The sequence below is a fragment of the Drosophila kikkawai genome, chromosome 3L (assembly GCF_030179895.1).
Source record: "Drosophila kikkawai strain 14028-0561.14 chromosome 3L, DkikHiC1v2, whole genome shotgun sequence".
NCBI lineage: Eukaryota > Metazoa > Arthropoda > Insecta > Diptera > Drosophilidae > Drosophila > Drosophila kikkawai.
Genome location: NC_091730.1, coordinates 10,670,909 through 10,692,492, shown reverse-complemented (window position 1 = coordinate 10,692,492; position 21,584 = coordinate 10,670,909). Strand labels below are relative to the sequence as shown.

The 21,584-nt window shown below is 38.5% G+C and overlaps 1 protein-coding gene across 1 annotated transcript in view; it reads right to left on the bottom strand.

The window, feature by feature from the left end:
* The window catches only part of fz2 (frizzled 2), a 68,311-nt gene extending 47,717 nt beyond the window's left edge, over positions 1-20,594 (bottom strand). Inside the window, exons 1-2 of the mRNA XM_070284972.1 lie at positions 20,555-20,594; positions 8,977-9,002 (exon numbers count right to left, since the gene is read on the bottom strand). The gene's annotated coding sequence lies outside the window, so the exon portion shown is untranslated. The remainder of the gene's footprint in view (positions 1-8,976; positions 9,003-20,554) is intronic.
* Between the last annotated feature and the right edge of the window lie 990 nt (positions 20,595-21,584).

Below are 21,584 nucleotides of genomic sequence, written 5' to 3'. Positions count from 1 at the left end.
CTGATTTCCCTGGTCCTGGCTTCATTTCTCAGCTGTCTGCTCGCTGTCTGTTGGCTGCCAGGCGAAAAAGTCCGCACTCCACAGGCAAAACAGCAACGTAATCACCTTTTGCAATTAATTTAAGTGGATTTAGTGTGCGCCTGGGTTTTTGCGTATTTGCCTCGCTTTTCCTTTACATTTCTTTTTGTCTCTGCCTAACTTTACACTGAAGAAAAAGCTGAAAAGGATTTTGTTTTAATTTAAATTATTTTAATTCTAAGTTACTATTTTAGTATTTTTGAATTTCTTAAACTTTTAAGCTTAAATTAGTTTAAAAATACTTCTAAGTCTTTCTATTTTCTTTTCTTTCAGTGTACTTTTTCCTACCTGTGTGCCTGCGAGGCCACATTATCGCCATGTTGAAAAATGGTCGACTAAAGGTGTTGATGAGCTGTTGTTGTTGCTCAGCTTTTGGCAAATGACTTTGACTTGAAATGGGGAATCCCCTGGTTTCTCCTTTTTGCAGCTTCTCCTGTTGCCTGGGTTTCAGATTAGGCCCTGATCCCCGGGTAAATATATATACACATTTATATATATTTATATTATATAACGTGGCTGAGTTTGTGTGTGGCTAGGAAAAGTTTGGCAGGTTGCAAGAGCGTAACGTTTCTAGTAGATTACACTCAAGGAATTTTAATGCACAACAAAAACTATTCCATGGCGGTTTTGCTTCTATAAGCGGATGGAAATTTTGTTGGTCAGGGAGAGAGATTAATGCTAGTTGCAATTTATATTTAAAGTATTTTTAAGTAAAACAAAAAAGGGAGATTATTTTTACTCTGCAAATTAAATCTAATAATATGGCATTTACTAAATAAATACTATTATAATTATTAAAAATTCCTAGAAAGTAAATTGTCTTGGAAATTAATTTAAAATATTTACCCTCAACCTAATTTGGTTTAAAATTTAATTAATCAACCAATTTCTCTTACTTTAATTAATTACCCTTTAGTTCAACTTGAAATTCCGCTTTCTTTTTCATTGAAAATTAAGTCTTTTAAGGTTTTTTCTTACAACTACAGATCAGTTTTCTTTTCAAAGCTCCCATATAATCCCCACAAAAAAAAAAGAGTCAAGGCAATCAATCGTTTACCCCATCTTCCATGGACCCTAATCAATAGAGAAATCTATCGCCCTTTCAAATGGAGAGATAACCAACTCAGACTCTAGAATTTATTTCAAAGTTTATCAGTTTTGTTTATTTACAAAACTCTTACCCAGCCAGCCTGGCTTGCGTTTCCAGGGAAATGCTATAGAAAAACCCGAACCGGAGACGATGCGCGACTGAAGTCATTTCAACTATTTGGATCGTGTGCTGTTGCATTTGATTTATTTACTTGGCCCCGACTCTGGATGCTACTTCTTTATGTACAGTAAAAATTCACATAGTTTATATTGACTGGAAAATAAATACAAATAAAGCAACACAAAGGCTTCGATGGTTGCTCATACGACGCGTTGTCTCCTCAAAAAAAAAAAAAAAACGACTGCAGTTAATTTGTTGAACTCACGTCGCCGTCGAGATATTCTGTTTACTTTAAATGTTTACATTGCATTTTCACGAAACGAGCATCTTTCGTAGAAATTCTCAATTATTGCATGAAGTTTTCTACGAAGAGGAGAGAGAGATTCTGCCGTTGTAGGTGGATTTATCCGAAACACTCTTTGGGGCCCGGCGTTAATCATTATTTAAATTTTTGATTTGTTCGTGATGTTTTAATGAGCTGCAAGTGGAGGGGAGCTAGCTGCCTTTGCTGCGAGTGTGTGTTTACCTAACTCGAAACAGCTCATTACGCATGCAGTCACAGATTGCAGCCGGGACGGGACTCTAAATGAAATTAACATAAATTTTTATGAGAGTGAGAGACCATGACGGTTTAACTTTGCGCTATGCTAAACTTTAATAAACAAAAGGCAAGGGCCTGAGGTTAATGAGTTGAATCATCTCCACTCCCTGCATTTATTGATCCACAGTATTCCTTGGTCCAAACTGCTGCCACTTGAGCTCGTCAAGTTTTTCGTATCAAACGTCCGTTTGCTTAGCCAATTCAATGAGGAGGCAGACAGTTGAAAAAATAAATTTCCTTTCCCTCCCTCAGAGGTTTTCCTTTTTTTTTTTTTGTGCAAATCATCATCATCATCGTTGGAGTTCTTTTTGTATCCTCATGACGTCGTTTGTATCTATCAGTATGTTTTGGTATCGAAGTTGCATTTCACCAAAGTCCATGACATGTGAGTTTCCATCTGCAACGCCTCCTTTCACCTACACTTTCCAGTCTACAGTCTCGGGACTCCTCTTTTTTTTCATGCTATTTGTGGGAGTTGCATTTTTATTGGAGAGTGTCCTAATGGCTAGACTAGTTTTTCCATGGGGGCAGCAGCTGCTAAGTTGAGAAATTGAGATGAGAGATTTATGGGCTTTGGCTACTGCTGAAATGTCTGAAATGATTTCGCTTGGGGGAGTAGATGCAGCCAAGTTTGGCATTCGTTCTGTTTGATTCATGTCGATTCTTTTATCTTTTCTCCAGGAAGAAGGCAAATGGGATGCATTTTTGCATCTTCCTGGCTGATCTCTTGAAATGTTCTTTGTTTTTAAGTTAGAAGGGTAATTTTATTTGGATTTTATTTCATTATTTCTCTTTCTACATGTGTACTAATAGATGTTTCATTTAATTCAACATATCCTAGTGCCTTTGACAGCTCTTCTCGGCCATGTCGACTTTCCAATGCGCTGCTCTTGCATCTTGGGGAATATTTCCTCCCGACACTGTCCTCGCAGCCAAATCCCCCATTGCCCATTGCACAAACGTTGTCTAATTTGCTCATTTCAATTTCATTAAGCTGGCAACTCTGTTTGCATATTAGCAGCCCAAACACAAGGCGGGTGAGTCAAACAGCTAAACAGCTCTCCACTGGGCCATAGCCTCTGAAGCCGCCTTTGCTAGGATGATGATGCTGATGACTTTGTGGATCCGATGTTAGCCAATAACAACAGTCACACACACAGAACTGAGCGGCAGGGAGGGGAAGGTGAGCTGCTGGCAATATCAGATAGGAGCACAGGGACCGAGGAGTGGGCAAAACACACGAAAGGCTGGCTGACTGCATAGTTAACTAAGCAACAGGACGTGGACGTGGATGTGGATGTGTGCCTTGGCTGTTAGTCGCTGCCTACAAGTGGAGAATCAGCTAGCCAAGGGCCCGTCCACACATATTTACCAAAACTGAGGCCCGAGACGAGTCCGAGTTGGAGTCCGAGTCCAGAGACTGAGCCTGAGCCCCAATGCAAACACAAACACGGACACAAACCAAACGATACACCCGACCACAACCTGGAGTAACAGAAGCAGAATCGGGAGAACTTGGAGGAGCACCAACAGAGCCAACAGCAGCAGCAGCCTAAACGCTGTTGATACATTGGCAAAGTTGGCAACCAAATATTGTTGCAGTCAGACACAAAACAAGTGAGAGAACGAAACAGTGATACGAGGTTGTATAAAAAGTACTGGAAAAATATTGATAAAGCTAAGGACTAGATGATGTAGAAATTTTAGTTTTAAATATTATTTAGTTATATTAATAAGTGTTTAAGGTTTATTCTAAAGTATTAAATGATGCTGCGTATACAAAAAACCTTTTAATAACAATAAGCATAGAGAAAAGTGACAATTTAAGACGGAAGATGTCTAGATCTGGGAGCTGGAGGTGTCTTTTTTACAATCCGATGTGTAACTTTTGTTTTTCTTTTCTCTTAAACAGAAATTTTACTTTTGAACATTTTCCATGTGTTTAAAATGCCGCATCCAAGAATTTATATAATAATATTTTTTTTAAATAAATAAGAAAAATAATAATCAACAACCGATTTCATTATTTACCCATTTAACTTATAATATTGATTAGCATTCATCTCTCCTGGTCCCACTGTACTGTAGCTGGCAGTGAAAACAAGGGACAGCCGGAGCGCGGGGCTCTGGGTAATTGGCCAAGGTGCCCGGGTCCAGCTCTTGGCCAGGTCCAGGTCCTCCCTCTGCTCTGCTTACTCCTCCTCCCGTCTCTCAGGCAGCAGTGGCACTGCCGTCACCACCTGGAGCTGAGTTCGAGTCTGTCTCTCTATCGCAGCCTTTGCATCTCGAGACGAGTTTGCTAAGCAATAATTTTATTTTTAGTCATCGCATCGCATCCTCAATTCCATCCTCTCTCCTCCTCGCTTCTTGTGCCCGGCTCCTGCAATATCCCATCCAGCTCTGGGCCCCTGTACTTATAACGACTTGCCGCTTGCGTTATTATCTCTGGGCATAAATTTAATGGCCAATATTCACAGCTCCACCCACTGTTGAAAATATTTTCCTTTGGCCAAGAAGTGGTATTATTTGTGGGCGACGGTGAAGAAGGAATTCGCCAGGCAGCAGCTGGGGTTAGGGCCTATAAATTATAATTTAGTTATGGCTTTCGGGTATGGGAAGTATGGGAAGTATGCCATGCAAATTGATTTCGAGTGGCTACCCAAAGGTTGCCGGATGGACATTTGTCACAGTTGTTGATGGATGGATGGATGGATGGATGGCTGGCTGGCTGGATGAGTGGCACCCATTTTGCATCTGTAAGATACGAATCTCGGAGATTTCTTTTGCCAAATCAGCAGAATGGGTTTGCCAATACCCATACGCCGCAACATGCCATATTCGGGGTCTAGAAACAAGTTTCCATAGCCAGCTCGGCGTTTTTTTTTCTGTTTTGAGCTATTAGACCCGCCGCTCGGGTGTCAACCTAAGCAGTTTTCGCTCCGCTCATTTGTTTATGTTCACTCGTATTCAGATTTCAGAGCTATTGACAGCTGAAATTGCTTACAAGTGGCACACGCAAAACTTTTTGTGGCAGAGCCTCTACACCCGCAGATTTCGTCTTCTGCCCCATTGTATCTATGAAGTTGTTAAAAAACGCGGCAAGTGCCACTTGAACTTGACGGTTTTGGAGAAAGACCAAGGGGGAGGGGGAGGCCGAGAGGAGAGAATGTGGCAGCCTCAAGAGACAACGATACATTGTTGAAGTTGATGTCTTGAAGATTTATGCCACTCGAGAGCGCCAGCAACAACTTAAAAAAAGTTACAGCTTCATGGGGAAGCACGTTGACAGTAATAACTAGGCATTTTAAATATTTTTTAAACAATTTAAAGGACCACAACAAATTTGTATACAATATTTAGGAAGTAAAAAAGCCGTAAATATATATAAAGAAATTTCAACTTTGCTATTTCTCGAGGGCTTTTAAATTGTTAGGGAAAATTGCAAGTTTTATGTTTAGAATACTTAGAATTTTATATATTAAATAAGAATACTTGCAAATTATTTTAGAATAAAAAAAAACATAAACAAAATTATCAAAACGCTGAAAAATTGTTAAACCGTAAAAGGAAAATGTTTAGAGTCGTTTGAAATAGTTTTAAAGTACAAACTCTGCCAGTACACTTAATATTAATTTTATATATTTAAATAAAAATTAATTCAATATTTTTTTAAGTACTCACAAATACCCAACTCTTTGCAATCATCCCTCTTATCCAATATGCACCGTATCTTAGCACTTATGACAACTTTTTGCCGGGCGCTTGCCTTGGGCTCGAAAAAAAAAAATTGCCAACTGGCTATAAAAATTTTCCACACTCAACTTCAAATACAACACAAAAGAGTGGAGGAGCCATCGGGAAAAAAAGAAGAGGGAAAAGCCAAGAGAGGAGGAAATTGAGAGAGGCCAGAAGGACACCAACACGTGGCCATAAACTGGCGACAGGCAAAAACAATTTAGCTTATAGATTGGGAGGAAAAAGAACAAATGTGCGGGGGATCGTTGTCATATTTTATGCCCAAATAGTTAAACGAATGCACAAACACACATAAAAACCAGCTGGAAAATTGCTTGTAAAACATTTTTGTGTGTGACATTGAGAGAAGGGTGGGGGCGGGTGGTATGCAGCGGAGCTCTACGCATTTACAGCATATCTCCGGGGCTCCTCTACACATTCCCATAAATCACAAAAAAGTATTTCCCATTTTCCTCTCATATATACGTATATATATATAGCTTTTTTTCTGGCTATATTAATGCGCCTACACACATCTGTGACTTGGGCGGATAAGGGAGGTGTTTTGGGGGGACATTTTGGTATGCGGCTGACAGCCTATTTGCGCCTCGTCGCTGGCAGGAAAATCCGGCAGCAGGAGCTGAACCTACAGCGCGCGACTCCTGGCTCGGCTCCTGCCAGGCGGTGACTTCGTTTTCCAGCTATTTATGATTTTCGCGCGACATTTTTTCCTTTCGGATTTGCTTAGCTAAAATACCCTGGGAAAGTGGGGATATTAGTACTAGAGTTAGCAAAGAAAATATCATTTTTTATAAAAAAAAGAGGATTAAGCGGATTCAATTCCCTTAGAGAGGTGCTTAAAATTATGCAATGATAATTTTCAGATTTTTTAGAGCTTTCTAAAATTTTTTAGAACCCTTTGACAACTCCTCTTTTAAAATTTTTCTCAATTTATTAAGTCTCATAATTTACCAAAAACACCTTCATAGTTCTCCCTACTTTTATTAATATTTATTTCCACAAAGGGTATACTACACTTCTTCCCTCGAACTTTTGTCACATTTATTTGATTGTTTTTCTTATTTGCTTATTTTATTTTATCTGCATGCTGATTTTCCCGTCCGCAGTTTGGCAGTGCAGTGTTGTTTACTTAGCTGATGCTGAATCGGAGACAAGAGACAAGAGGGTTTTCCTTTTTTTCTGTTTGTAATTTTTTGGTTAAAATGAAGTTGGGGCAAGGGGTGTCAACTCGTTGCAGACTGAGACTCACGAATGTTTAACAAATCTGTGACATTTTTGTGCGGTGGCATGGAAGCGATTGGGGAGCAGTGTTTGGGGGTTCTGGGGGGGGACACAGGCGATGCCATGTGTGCGTAGCGACTCTGGACCACGCTGTCTGTTTACTCTCTGCACACGCGTTTGGAATTGATTTTTATGCTGTGATTATATTTCCGAAAAGGTTGACGATGACTCGGTTATATATGAGGGGTATGTGTGGTGGATATGTGAGGCAGGACAGCCTCCCTCCCAGCCACTCCTCCCCCCAGTTTGTTTGTTCAGCAACAATGAAGTGTCGCCCCAGAGTGGAGAACACGCTTGAAAAAATATAAATTAAATTATGCGTTCATGTTGTTTTAATGGGCCTTCCCTATAAAATCAGGGGGTTCTGTTGGGGCTCCGACAGATGCTGATAGTCAGTTGGTTGGTTGGTTGGTTGCCGGCCCTCTCAGTTTTTTATACGCCTTGTTTAACGATCGGAAGTTATATTCATAAAAATATGTCAATGAATTGTGAATTATTTATGGGGTATAACCCAGGAAAAAAAATGTCATGCAGATAAATAAATTGCAAAGGATGAAAGGGGTGTCTTTTGAAATCGAATAGGTGGTGCCCTGGATAAGTTTCAATATAGGAGAGTTTAAATAATTTTAAGAGCAAATAATATATTTGTGGCTATATTTAGAGCTGAATATTTGTGTTAAATAGAGAAAATTTAACATTATTTAATTGAATTAATTAACAACTTGAAAGGTCAAACTTACAACCCCTTAACAGGGTATCCATAATTAAATGTCAAAAATTGTGATTACAATTTCCACACACACACACACGTCATATTAAATATGAAAAAATATGCAGAAAAAAATCAAATCAAACTACATAGTTGAGAGGCTCCGTGCATAAATTGGATTTTCTTGCATGGCCCCAAGGCCTTGTGCTCAATTTACTTAGGAAAAAGAGCAGAAAAATAACAGAAAAAATATGGTTATAAAAATTGAAACTGAAACTTAATTGCAATTAAAGTTGAGTGCTGAAGGAAAGAGCCGAGCTGAGCTGAGCTGAACGAGAGCGAACGCAACGAGACGCCGCGAAATGAACACCCTCAATTAAATAGAGTTTTGCGTTGGCCACCGACCGACCTACTTTCCAGCAAACACAAAACACACCTAGTCTGAAGACCGGAGACCAGGACAAATGGACACCAGGACACTAGGACAACCGGACACCTGGACACTCTCTAGGCCGGTTCCGGACCGGACCCAACCGGACCGGGTCGGACGTCACTCTCAAAAAGGCTTGAATTTCAAACGACAATTAGAAAATTTGCAAATTACATAGAGACAGACATGGGTAATGGCACTGAGTGAGCTAAGCTTTGAGACAAATAAAAAGAAAAACAAAGGTGTAGAGAGGCGAAAATTTTAATGAAAGGAAAACTGCCAAGAGGGGGAACTGGAAGTGGCCTAGTCAGGTGGGTTTTTTGGTTCGCAAAAATTATGGACCCTCCTCTCTTCAGGTTTCAGCGGGTGTTAACTTGGTAATTTTATGCCTGAGTTAACTTTTAATTTGTGTAAATGATTTCGTGGATTTTATGCCATCATTAAACTGGAGAGGGGAGATCTTCCCCGGATATATATATATACAAGTATACTTTGATGTAAATATGTGGTCATAGCAATGCGATAAATGCCCAAGATAGTTGAATGCCTTTTCAGGGGGATTGACAGAGAGCCAGACAGTTTAATGCCTCTTGATTTGTGGGTCACTTTTAGCCCTGGAGGAATCACAAAGCTGGAGAATGAGCTATAGTGCCAAGTCAAATTAGGCAAATACCTCACTAAAGCGTAGCAAATGCTTGACATTTTGTGGGGAAGATGGAAGGAAATGCATTAAAAATGTTTGATTGGTTGAATGGATTTTAAAAATAAACTTTAATTTGTTTTTAAAGGGAAATGAAGAAAGAAAAACATATGTTTAAGTCCTAGGTGTGTTTATAATATAACAAAATAGTCAATAAATCTAAGCTAGCAATTTGTAAATTCATAAAAATTATATAACTAAGTTTACTTACAAGTTGGTTACACGTCAAAGACAACCCTGAAATGATAAAAAAGAAATGTTCATTAGTAAAAGTAAACATTATACATATTTATTATTTTAATAATTCCAAAAATATTATCAAACTCATATTATGCAAGTAATTTTCCCCCAGCTCAAAGCTAAACCCAAAACTTATTATATAATCAGATTTATAAATGCTTTATTGATGACTTGACATACCACACATACGCACTGTTGGCCCCAGCTGGAAAAGCCATTTGCTTTTTTAGCCCATTCTGAACTCATTTGAATTTAACACTTTTATATGAAACTCCCAAAACGTCGCCGGCTCATAAAAACAACAAGAAAAAACTTTTTTGGCGCCGCACATTATTAAAATTTCTTTATGACAAGCGAGTCGCTGGGCCAAAAGCAAGTTTTCGGAGTGAAGTGGAGGTGGTGGTGTGGAGGAGCTCCTCTCCAAAGAGCCGGTCCAAAGAGTCATCAACAGCCACACCAAACGACGACAAAAGGCATAAAAACTGGTAACAAAATATTTGTATTTATATGGCTGGATCTTGGCGTCTCTCTCTGTGTGTGTGTGTGTGTGGTAACAACAGAAATTTGTTTTGGTCTTTAGTTTTAGCATAAATTAACATAAGATTTATGGCCGGTCCACTTGAAAATGAGACGAAACTAGAGAGGCCATAAAGTTGCTCTGCGCTTAACAAGTGAATGAAAAAGTTTCTGGTTTTTAGGATATTTTTTTTTGAGGGGAACTCTAAGCTTTGCTTGGGAATTAAAGGCAGAATTTTCCGCAAAACAGCACGTGTTTGGCATTGGTGAAAAGGAAAAACTTTCCTTTCCTTGCCTCTTTTTTTTCTGGCAGTCTGCTCCTATTTAACTTGACAACTTTACAGCCGTCTGGCCACCTTCTTCTTGGCGTCATTTCACCGCCTTAATGAGACTTGTATATTTTTCGCCTTTCAAGGAGACATCAGAGTCGTAATCGAAAACCCGTTTTTAATTAAAGGCATCTTTAATTTTGCCTTGTTTCGATTTCATGTATAATTCGCTTACTTTACTTGGCTGTTAAATTCTATATAAAATACAATTCGATTTTGAATGCTTAAAAACCCATAAATAAGTGACAGATAAATGGTATGATCATCGGAACGATAATTATCACAAATGATTTGTGTTCGATTTAATTGACGATGGGGGCGAGAGTTGGGCAGTTATGAAATGCAATTAACTCATGTCTGATGTCTGAATTTGATATATGAAATTTATAGCTTATTCTTTTTGAAGGAGAGAAGGGTGAAAAATAATATAAAGATACAATGGAATAGTTTTGCTACACGGGAATTGAGAGTGGTGTCCTTTTAGATAATTAAATGTAAGTTAAATATGATTGCCTTTAAAAAACATTCAGTTGATGAGGTTTAAAATTAACCTTGATTTATTTTATAAATTTAAACTTAAGGCCCCAATATATACTAGTTGTATTCTGTTAATAATTTTAGTAATAATTTTATTAATTCCATCTAAAAGACCCTTTTGCAAGCTTCTTTTTTCTGAGTGCTTTCAGGAACTCTAAAAATTTGTTGACTCTGTCAACCGTTTTCCTTATTAGTGTTACCCACACTCCATTGCCATTGCAGTTCTAGTCATCAAAGGGTTCCATACACACACACACACACACACAACACACACTCTAGATTATTTCTCGCGGAAGTCACGTAGTCGGTGAACAATTTGAAAATGAGTTTTGTCGGTTTTACACTCATATTTTCGCATATTTTGTGTAGTACGAGTACATTGCTTGTTCTGCCATTCGGTTGCGGTCAATGAAAAGCCGCCGCGCCAAGATTTCCAAGCGTGGCAAGAATCGGGCTGCCAGGAATTGAGGAATTGAGCAATTCGCACGTTTGCATCGCCTCGAAACAAAGTAAAACAAAGAGATTGAAGCATTCGGAATACAGAAAATAATTCGAGTAGCTTCCAGACTTGGGGCTCGTTTCGTTTCGTTTCGTTTCGATTCGTTTTCCAAGAAATGCCATAAATTCATCAATTATGACGGCTGGCTATGTGGACATTGCATTGGACATTGCCAGTAAGCATTTTCTTGTTTTATTTTGAGGGAATTTTGAGGGGGCGGTGCCGTCACGGGATGGACCTCCTGTCCAGATTGACAGCTGTCAGGGCCAGGAACCAAAGAGAGGGTTCGTGTGGTGAAGCCAGCAATGTACAAACAGCTTTTAAATTAAAAGAAATACTTTCTTAATTAAGAAGAGTGTAAGGAAAAAATAAATCAAGGAACGAAAAGGTCTGCAAAATAAATCAAACTAAGAGGACGTAACTAGCAGGGCATAAATAAATAACTTGACTGCAGTCCAGGCTCAAAATGAATGGTTTGTAGATAAGTCAGATATCGTATTGCGATGGCTGATATATATCGGATCAATTTCTGCATACAAAATTGCATATTTAATAGATAAAGCATAGTTAAATTCTTTAAACTGAAATGTATTAATATCCTAGAGTTATTAAGTAAATAAATACGTTTATATTTAAGTTTATTTAAGAGCGAACATTAAATTAAAGTCTCACCTAGTCATAAATTATACGCTTTTCCGTTGGCTTTTCAAAAACATAAAACTCATCTGCTGGCTCTTTTCGAGTGTATCCATCCGAATACAGATGTTGCCAGATATATTCCCCGTCGTAAAACAGTTTTTCTAATCCATTTACGAGACATATTCTAATTCAATACCATCCATTACACTGGCCATCAGTGGAGCAACTGAGCCGGGAAAATGGAGGGGAAAATAGGGAAAATGCATTTACCGAATCCCTCTCGCTGGCTCGTCCACAATTGCCAACACGTGTGCGGCACGAAAACTAAACTGGCGTCATTTAATTAACCCGCCAGTGCAACAGCAGCAGCAGCAGCAGCAGCAGAGGGGGTCACAACAGACAGACAGGCTAACCCCTGCCGCACACGGCGACCACATGATGATTATGATGGCGATGAGGGTATCGTATCACTGTCCCTCCCTCTACAGGCAGCTCTTTCCCAGAGGTTATGCCTGGGCTTAGACCTCGTAAAATCGGGAAGTTATTTTTATGCGCTTTTAATAGACTCACGCTTAGAACATCACCCCTGCCTCACATCGTAGTATTTCATGTTTATGAATGCATTTTTATTATGATTTCAGCTCGCTTTTTTGTTGCCTTTCCTTTGTATTTTCTGTGTTTCATTCGGTATAATTTTCATGGCTCTACTTTATGATCGTTAATTTTTACTGGGGAAAAGTTTACGACAATTACAGCGAGTGTGGGTGAGAGAACCAGACGAGAGTTGGGGGAAATGTGGCTATTAAACTGGAGAAAGGCAAGCAAATCTCGTACATGTCGTAAATATTGATTTGACCCAGGCAACAACTCAATTCGAGGTTGAATATTGAAGAGCAAATTAGTATAGGCCTCGTTGATATTATGGAGACATTCACCCAACTGGAATATTAAAGCCAAGAGGCGGCATTATGGGGTTAAGGGGCCACAATCACACACTCTCAACCCAACAACACGACCACCAAAGAGAAACAAACCGAGGACAAACTCATAAATCTTTGCAAGGGACTCGACTCCTGCTGCCCCTTCGCCAAATCCAAGAGAACATGCCATAAAACACATGAAGAAGTGTGTAAATAACAGAAGGAGCTGCAGGATGAGGAAGATATCGGGGAGCAGAGAGAGAGACCCACAAGCACCCAACAGGAAGTAGTGGAAATCTAGTGGGGCAAAAAAGCCTTTGGACACCTTTAAGAATCTGTTTTTGCCTCGCGTTTCTGCCTCCACCACAAACAATCTCAAGAAATTTATGTGCAAGCATTTTTTGTTCGGAATGAAATCAAAAACAGACCTCCGCACAGGGGGTGGGTCATTAATTTATGTAAAGCACAAATTATGATTGGGGTGTAGGAAAATTTTGGGTGGTCATGCCTTGTACAGGGAGAATAAAAATATGACATTTGGGGTTTATTAGAATCTATAGTATTGATAGGAGATATAATAGAGTGCTTTAGAAATGTCCATAGTTTTTAGAACCCTTGAAAATGTGTCTAAAAGTGTGAAGTGAAATTTTTGTGTTACTGAAATTAAGAGTAAATTTGATTTCTTTTAAGATAAAAAATGTTAGAAAACCTTTTTAAATTATTAAAAAAATCCGAGTGAGTTCCCCCTATAATTAACATATTTGAGAGATTTGTATATTCATTTTTTGTATCTAAGCTCTTTTTGTATTTTGTATGAACCTAACTTAAATTTTCCCCTGTGCATCCAAAGCCATCCCTTTAACTAGGCCTATCCCTACTGCCAAGTGGAGCAACAGCAGCAGCTGTAACACGTTGATTATGCAAGCTTCATGATGAAATCCCTGGAATGTGGACGATGATGATAATGGTGCTTGGGGTCTCTGCGGTTCCTTTCGGTCTCGGGTGTTGGGCCTCCGGGTTCCTTTTGCTCTGGTTAAGGGTAAGTGAAAAGTACCGCAACCAGAGGAAGCCGTCGGCTGCTTAATGGCGCAAAATGTTCGCAGTTGGTGAAGAAGAACCAAAATGATTTATGACACAAGGAAGTTAATTTATTAATTTCGCCAGGGCCCCCAAAAAAAAATGTATGAAGGGACCACCAACACCGATGGGGACCGAAAATGTTTACAAGCATTCATTTTATTTTTCTGCTTCAGAAGCTACACGAACAAGGCTACATGAAATTAGGAAAAACGCGCAGGAAAAGACAGAAAAAACCGCTAAAACAAGGTAATATATATTAAAATTAGAGATGAATAATGTAATAAAGGGGAAATCAAAAGGGTGAAAATATTAAATATTTTTTTAAGGTTTGAAAAACTAAATTTCACAAAAAAAACCTTCAAACTGACTTCCTAGTTTTTGTAATTAATTAAAATCTAACCTTGGGTAAAATAAATAACCCCTGATTTTCCTGGCCTCATACAAACTGTCTGTCATCATCTCCCCAGGATGTCTTGACGTCATTCTACCCTTAACCAGGCCCAAAAACCAAAAACCACTTCAACCCAAAGCGCACAACTCAATAAAATCAAATTTGGCTCATTAGCAGCGGAACGAAGACATTGATTGCAATACGATTTTGCCTTTGATCTAGAGGCACTCAACTATTTCCACCATTTCCCATATAAACTGGAAGCTCTGATATACATTTAGAAAATATTTCTGTTGGCGCTGATGGAAGGCACAAAGTTTGAAATATTTTTGAAAAATGCAAAACTTTTGATTAATTGCACAATCAGTTGAGAACATTTTTCGAATGCTTAAGAAATTTCAATCGACAAATGATTTCATAAATATATCGCTTATTAAATCAACGAGATTGTTGCCGGCAAAAGAATTAATGCGTTGACAAACAATTTCATTGGCGGATTGCGTAAAAAATGACAGAGAAAATGAACATAAAAAAAAAAGATGACGATGAAGGCGGAACGTTGGCGGTCTGTAAATGATATGATTACAAAGAAGAATTTTCCTCATATTCAAATGGAAAATAAGAGATTTTCCCCAGCCAGTCGCTGTCTTTCTCTCCGTTTCGTTTTCATTTTTAAATGTTTGAGCAGGCGGCCATTAAGCTGTCAGCGGTTGTTCGGACGGAAGTGAGCCAAAAGGAAGAAGATGGCCTAGGTCGGAAAATGGAAAAAAGGCAGGAAGTTTGTGCAGAGTGCGTCGCGTGAAAAACATCTCAGCGAAAAGAATTCGCACTCTCAGCGAGTTAATTTTGATGGAGTTTCCAGGCCAGTTTTAAGGGAAGCTCTGCTGAAATTATCAAAAGGCGAGAAAGCATGGTTGACCGACCAGGAAAATCGTTCGAGTTGAGGCCATTCACTTAATATGCATTATTAAGCAATTTTTCATTTGCAGATTTAATGTAAGCAATTTTTTAAATTTTTATAATGAACTTGTAACTTAAAGAAAAATATATTACAGAAAGTATATTATATTATAACGAGGGTAAGGCTACTTTAAAATATAACTAAATGTTTTTTCAATTGATTTCAAATATGAATCCCATAAAATTACATTTAAAGAAACATTAAGATTTTAGTTTACTAATACAACAAGCTTTAATAATTCACATAAATTCTTAAAATAAATAATACAAAAAACCTAATGAAATTTGAAACTCTTGAATGCTTCTATGCCCAACTAAAAACAGAAATGCTCTTCATAAATGGCCGCTCATAAACCAAAAATCCATAAATATTCCATCTAGCCTCACTTAAGTGAAACAAAAAGCTTGGGCCAATATCTGTTTTTTCCGTTTCAGTGGAACACAACTCCGGAGAGCGAAGCAAACACGATCTAATAAATTCTTTCGTAATAAAAATACATCATCAAATAAATAGTGTTGCCTGACTGCCGTGCTCCATATAACTATTTGGCAAATAAAATAAATTGCCCAGAGCTTTTCCCCTTTCCCCCTTTTCCCTCCCAACCATCCCTAACTCTCGTTTCTACCACTCTCCTTTTTTTCTGGAAGCTTATCTCTGGCCACACCAGCAAAGTGAAATGGGGGAAAATGGCTGAAAGGTGGGCTTTGGTCCCGAGCAACCCTTAAATCACATTTTGCCTAATTTTTCGCTGTCAAAAAACCTCATTAATCTTTCCCAGTCTGGCAATGGCATGAAAATGGAGCAGGATAAAAAAAAACATACGAGGAAATTGCTTAATATGAGGGGGACTCCCCTAAAAACACACCCAAAGCTTCCATTTTCTATGCACTGAAAATAAATGAGTTTTCTTTGATGTCTAAAGTTTTAGTTTGAAGTTTTAATTATTTTTTAAGTATATTGCTAGAAGTTTAAAGTTAACCTTGCAATTAATCCTTAATTAATAATAATTTAATATATCGAAAAACTATCAAATATCGATTAATATATCGAATTTATAGTAAAATTTATTTATTTCAACTTTTAAAAACCCTTTGTTATAATTATTTTGATTTTCTTTTTAAGAAAACCTACCCCTTTATTTTTCCTGTGCATGCAGCTCTGACTTTCCTTTTGTTTTACCTTCTGGAGTTCTGGAAGTTGCCCTTGAAAAATTACCGGCTCGTATGTCAACCCCACAGGAAAAGGAGAATGCCAGCAGATTAGGTAAGAAGCAGAATGCTAGTCGAACTGAAAAAGTCGAACGTGTGTAATTTATTTAAATTTAAGGGTCGAGAGTCTTTGGAGTATCCTTCTCCACGTGCTTCAACCCCATTTTTCGTCCCACTTGAATATTGATTTCTTGCGTAATCTTTGCGGCACGCCCATACCTCTTAGAACCCGCCCCCCATTTTCTTTCCGGTGATAGTGTCGCTCGCCCCCATTGACGTTTCATATTTATTAATGAGGCGCATTTGTGTTTGGAATTTATAATTGGGGGGTGGGAGCTTCTACTGGTGCTTCTGGAGGCCCAAATGTAATTGAGTAATTAACATAAATTATAATACATAATTTGCGCTCGCCTTTTTCCGTAATTGTTGTTAGGTAAATTGGATTACAGGCAAACTTGCCTAACTTTTCCCCCCGGCAGCTCTCCTTTGGCATAAATGAAAATTATTGTTTAGGCCCTATCGTGTACATGTATATATATATATATATATATATATGCTCAGAGGAGAGAATTGCGAATGCGATAAGCAATTTATGTTCAAAGTTTCAGACGCTGAAAAGTTTGCAAAGCTCAGAGCGAAATCAAACTAAATCGGAATCAGCACAAATTCTCCAAATAATGCTTACAATAAAATCAAAGCGACTGCTGATGTTGACAAGAAGGGAATTCATTGGGTGGGAAAACATCATCAAAAGCATATTGTCGAGGCGAGCAAAGGGCTAAGAGTAGAAGGTATGTGAGAATAATGATAAAGTGTTTTAGGAAATATGAGGAATACATATTATTTAGAAGGTATTTCAAGGGTTTGGAATAAAAAAAAAGCTAATAAATATGAGTCTTTTAATCACTTTATTTATAGAGCAAATAAATACCTTAAAAAATGGTACAATCTTCTATGAAATGTTTGTTTTGAATGTCTGTTTATCTTTTTATATTCAGCAAAATATAACATTTTAAAATAATATTATATCTCTCAAATTAATATCACTTAACAGGGTATAACCTCGTCCTTAGACTCTACAGAAATTCGCATTATAAGCCAGGCATATGACACCACAGACCCGCTTCTACTTGATTGTCGCTGCTGCTTTTCCCCGCTGCCTCTGTTGGTTTTTCTTGCCTTACTTTGTGGGCAGAGTCACAAGGGCAGTCATCTGTCAGAAGTTGGCAGTCGGAAGCAGCAGCTCTGACGCCATATTGAATTTCCTACATGTGGTGCCGCCCCTCCTTGAGCCTGGAAGTGTGTATCCTGGCTTCATACCACCTTGTTGCTGCCTCTGCCTGTCGCACACACATCAACAAGGCAGGAGCAACAGCAACATCAACAGCACAGGAGCAACATCATCGCTGACATCGCTAACGCTGCTGGGATTTCATCGTTTTGCGGCCCCAAGGACCAAGCACCGAGTGTAAAGGAGACAACAAATGGCAACTCTGTGCATAATTTTGCGCCTTGTTGTCATGTTTCAGGACTCCACCTCCACCTCCTTGGCTCCTTGCCTTCACGTGCTCGTGTGTTTTTGGTTGGAACTTGTAAAATGTAAATAAATACGAAGAGACACGACCAAGAAGGAAAATCGCTTTTGTTTGGTTAGTTGGATTATTTGAAAGGTTTATGCGGCAAGAAATGGTATTTAGAAGTAATTATTATATTATGTATTATTAAATATTTAAAGTTTAGAAAGAATCCTTAGCGGAAAATCAAATTTTATAAGCTTTGCTTTTAGGTTAAATTTATATACAAACCAAAAACTGTTTGTAAGCACTTTAAAATGTATTTCATCTCAAAAATTTGTATTTATAAGGATGCTTATCAACATTTTCCTAGAAACATTTGCCTCCATTGGTCAACATTTTCTTCTGCCTCTAGTAATGTTTTATTTAAGTTTTTAATAAATTTGAGCCTAATTAGAAAAAGTGAATTAGCTTTTAACTATTTATACTCCTTTTATACCGCATAAACCATTCCAAAATACATATGCTTTGTGGACAGGGATATTGGATGGTATCCATTCTGGTCTCTGGTTTCAGCGCCTTGTTGTGAAGGCTTATGGTTCCTCCTGCTAACCCCAAAGGGGTTGGTTCTGGGCACTGCCCCCAAATATTTACCTATTTTCAGAGCCCACTTTTGTGAGTATTATGCGTTGCTTACGCAGCCTATCATCAACCCAGAGAACAACAACAAAGAGACAAAGAGCCCCTTTCCTTTCCACCTCCTCCCTGGATTCCTGGTGCTGCCAAGTTAAGCGTCAAAAGTTTTGATAGCCTGTGAGCTGCCTACTCAAGTGACTTGGCGCTGCCTTTCCCCGGCTTCAGCTACAGCTTCAGCTTCAGCTCCAGCTTTTCTTTAAGGCTCTGCTCAGTCGGCATTTTTCATTTTTAGTTGGGCAAATTTTTTAACACAAAACTTTTATGTAAAATGTCTTCCAAGATAAAAGTTTAAATTGTCAATTGAAAATGTTGTTTGGCAAAAGTTTTTTTGATTAATTTTCACAGCGCCCTGCGTTGACAATGAAGCGGTGTGGGCGGAAAAGCGGGGAAAACGGGAGAAAATTCAGGCGAATGAAGGCACGAGGCAAACAAACAATTGAGCACATTAACGCTTAGAGATATACACAGCGAAAAGGGAGGAAAGTGGAAGCTGTGGAATGGTAGAAGAAAGAAATAAAGAGGCAATAGCGATTTACATGTGAATGTGTTGAAATAGAATTTGATGACAGAAACAACAAACGAAATTGTAAGGCAAATACATTTTAAGAAATTAAACAATGAGTTTTGGAAGGAAAATAGAGGAAAATAAAGGAAAATGTGATAAAGTTTAAAAGCTTTAGGATTATTTTAAATTGTTTTTATTTAATTATTTACTTTGATTTTGGGTATTTATCGATAAAGGTGTTCGTTTTATTGTACAATTTTAAATGAATTGAATTTTAATATATTTTTTGTGGCATTTTATGGAATTTTTGATACTTTAAATGACCAAATGTTTCATTTATCCCCACATTTCGTTGTAATATTATATTTTCTTTCTTTTTTAATCCTTAATGTTCCAATTCAAGTTAAAATTCTCCCATAATTTCTATATCCTTCTTCATATATCCCCTTTTTTCTGTTATCCTTTGTCAAAAGGCATCGCCACTTGTTTCAGCTTCTCCCTCCTTTTGATTTAGTGTTCGGAAAGCCATTTTGTACAATTTCCACACGATTGATTTCGCAAATTTTCGCCGCAACAGTGTCTGCAGGCAATACAACCCCCCCCAAACCAGGAAAATTATCCCCTCCCCCCCGCCACAGAAAAGCAGCGGGAATACAGGTTCCGCACTTGTAATGCCTTTTGCCCTGTAGCCACAATTACCCAAAAAGCCGAACCAATTCCAATTTCAGTCCCCAAATCCACAATCCACAACCATCCCTTACCCACTCACTCACCCACATACACACACAGTACCCCTCGCACCCGTGTGCTACTTAGGGAGGCAAGGGCGGGTTACTTCCTAGGACTTATCGACTGGGAGATATCTCGGGTAATGCAATTAGATCGCTCCCCAAAAATGTTCGGTTCGTCGTTGGCTGGGCAATTCATAAATATTTTATTTGGCCATCACACCCTTTGACCTGCTCCATAAGTCAGGGTTTCTCCAGGAAAAAAATAGCATGAAGAATATTAAAATACAGTACGGGTGAAAATAATAATAACAATGAATAAAATAGAATATTTTAGGCTTGTACAAAAATTTAAAATAAATACTTCTTCAATATAAAAGTATTTAAAGCCTTTAAAAATTATACAAAATGGAAGATAGCTAACCAGCCAACAATTTATGAAAGTTCCTTTTTATATTTCAAAAGTTTAAAGTTACATTTTCTTTCCTGCGACTGTGCCCCCTCTGAAAATACACCGAGTCATTGATATTGCGTATACGCCATGATGACTATCTAATATGGCCTTTGCCGCTTTTCCGTTCTTCATTATTACTTAACGCCCGGGCAATGGCAAGCAAATTGCTTTTCGGCCAGGGTCTATCTCTCTCTCCCTTCTCTGTTTGGCCAACACATTAGAGCTGCATGGGGTTTCCGGTTTTACCCCCAAGTCGGATTCAAAGGGTTAAAAAGGTGCGGTTAGCCAAGAGCCGCGGCTCCTGGGGCAGGGGAAAAACCAAACCGAAGCGTAGAAAACCAACCCCCAAGAGCGGACACCAGCTGCATTTGCTTTGCTGTCTTCCTTGTTTGCTCTGCCTGTCGGTTAAACTTCCTTCCGTTGCTTTGATGTGCCAGAAATTAATTGCCTACAATTAGGCGCTCTGGCAAATGTCACTCACTCACTCGCTCACTTGCTGAAAACAAAAGGGGGAAAGCCCCCACTTTGTCCACCTCTTTTCCCCGGTATCACTAACCATTTTTGACACTTACCGTTGTTCCTGTTTTTCGGTGACTTAAAGGCTTCTCCGAGAAATGTCTGCAACGAGCAAAAAAAAAACAGAGGAAAACGAATGTTTGTTAGTCCAAAGTTCGAGATCAAGTGACTCCTGAAAGCCGACAAAACACATGCCATTACATGGTCATAGTACTTGCGCAGACTTGTGGAATGTCTGCCCATGTCACAAGCCTCCCAGCGCCACTGGCCAAAGTCCAGGTCCAAGTCCAGGTCCAAAGACCCGGCCCAGAGCCCAAGAACCAGCCATAACAAGGGAAAAGTTCCGCCAACTTTGCGTCGAGTGCCTTTTGCCTAATGAAAAGAGTCTGTCATTGACTAGAGGAAATGGAAAAGTTTTTCATTGACCAGCCCCGAAAGTGGTAAGAAGGAGCGAAAAAGCCCTGTCCAGTTATGGCCAGTGACAGGCAGTTACTTTGGTCTCCATTTTTTTATTGAAATAAATAAAAGTAAATGATCGGGAATGGGTAAAATGCAAAGGAGTAACTATAAAAAGAAGCTTGTAATCTTTAAAAGAAATTTTTATAAATCTTTTAGATATTAAACTGTTAAAGTCGATAATTTATAATATTATTTTTAAGACCCAGGTAGAATTTTTGACTTAAAAACGAAAAGAAAATATTTCTACTTAGTTTTAAATTCAACACCTTATTTTGTTGTGATATTTTAAAAATATTTTTCAGTGCTCTTCTTAAATGGCCATCTTCTGGAAACATATCTACAAATCCTTCGCCAAGCCCTCAAACTAAACTGACCATTTCAAACCGGCAGTAACTTATACAAAAGTTGTTTCGTGCCAAACAGAAATTACATTTATCTGGCCCGAATTCGTTGATGGTACTCGTATCTTATTTGGCTATATTGTTGGCCAAGTCCCTAGACATTTCTAATGGCAAGTGTCATTGTCGGAGGCCCACACACGCCCACAGATATATCTATATATATTTTTTTTTTCTTGCCCACCAGCAATCATTTCCACATCTCTCAGGAGTCGCAAGACATTTGTTA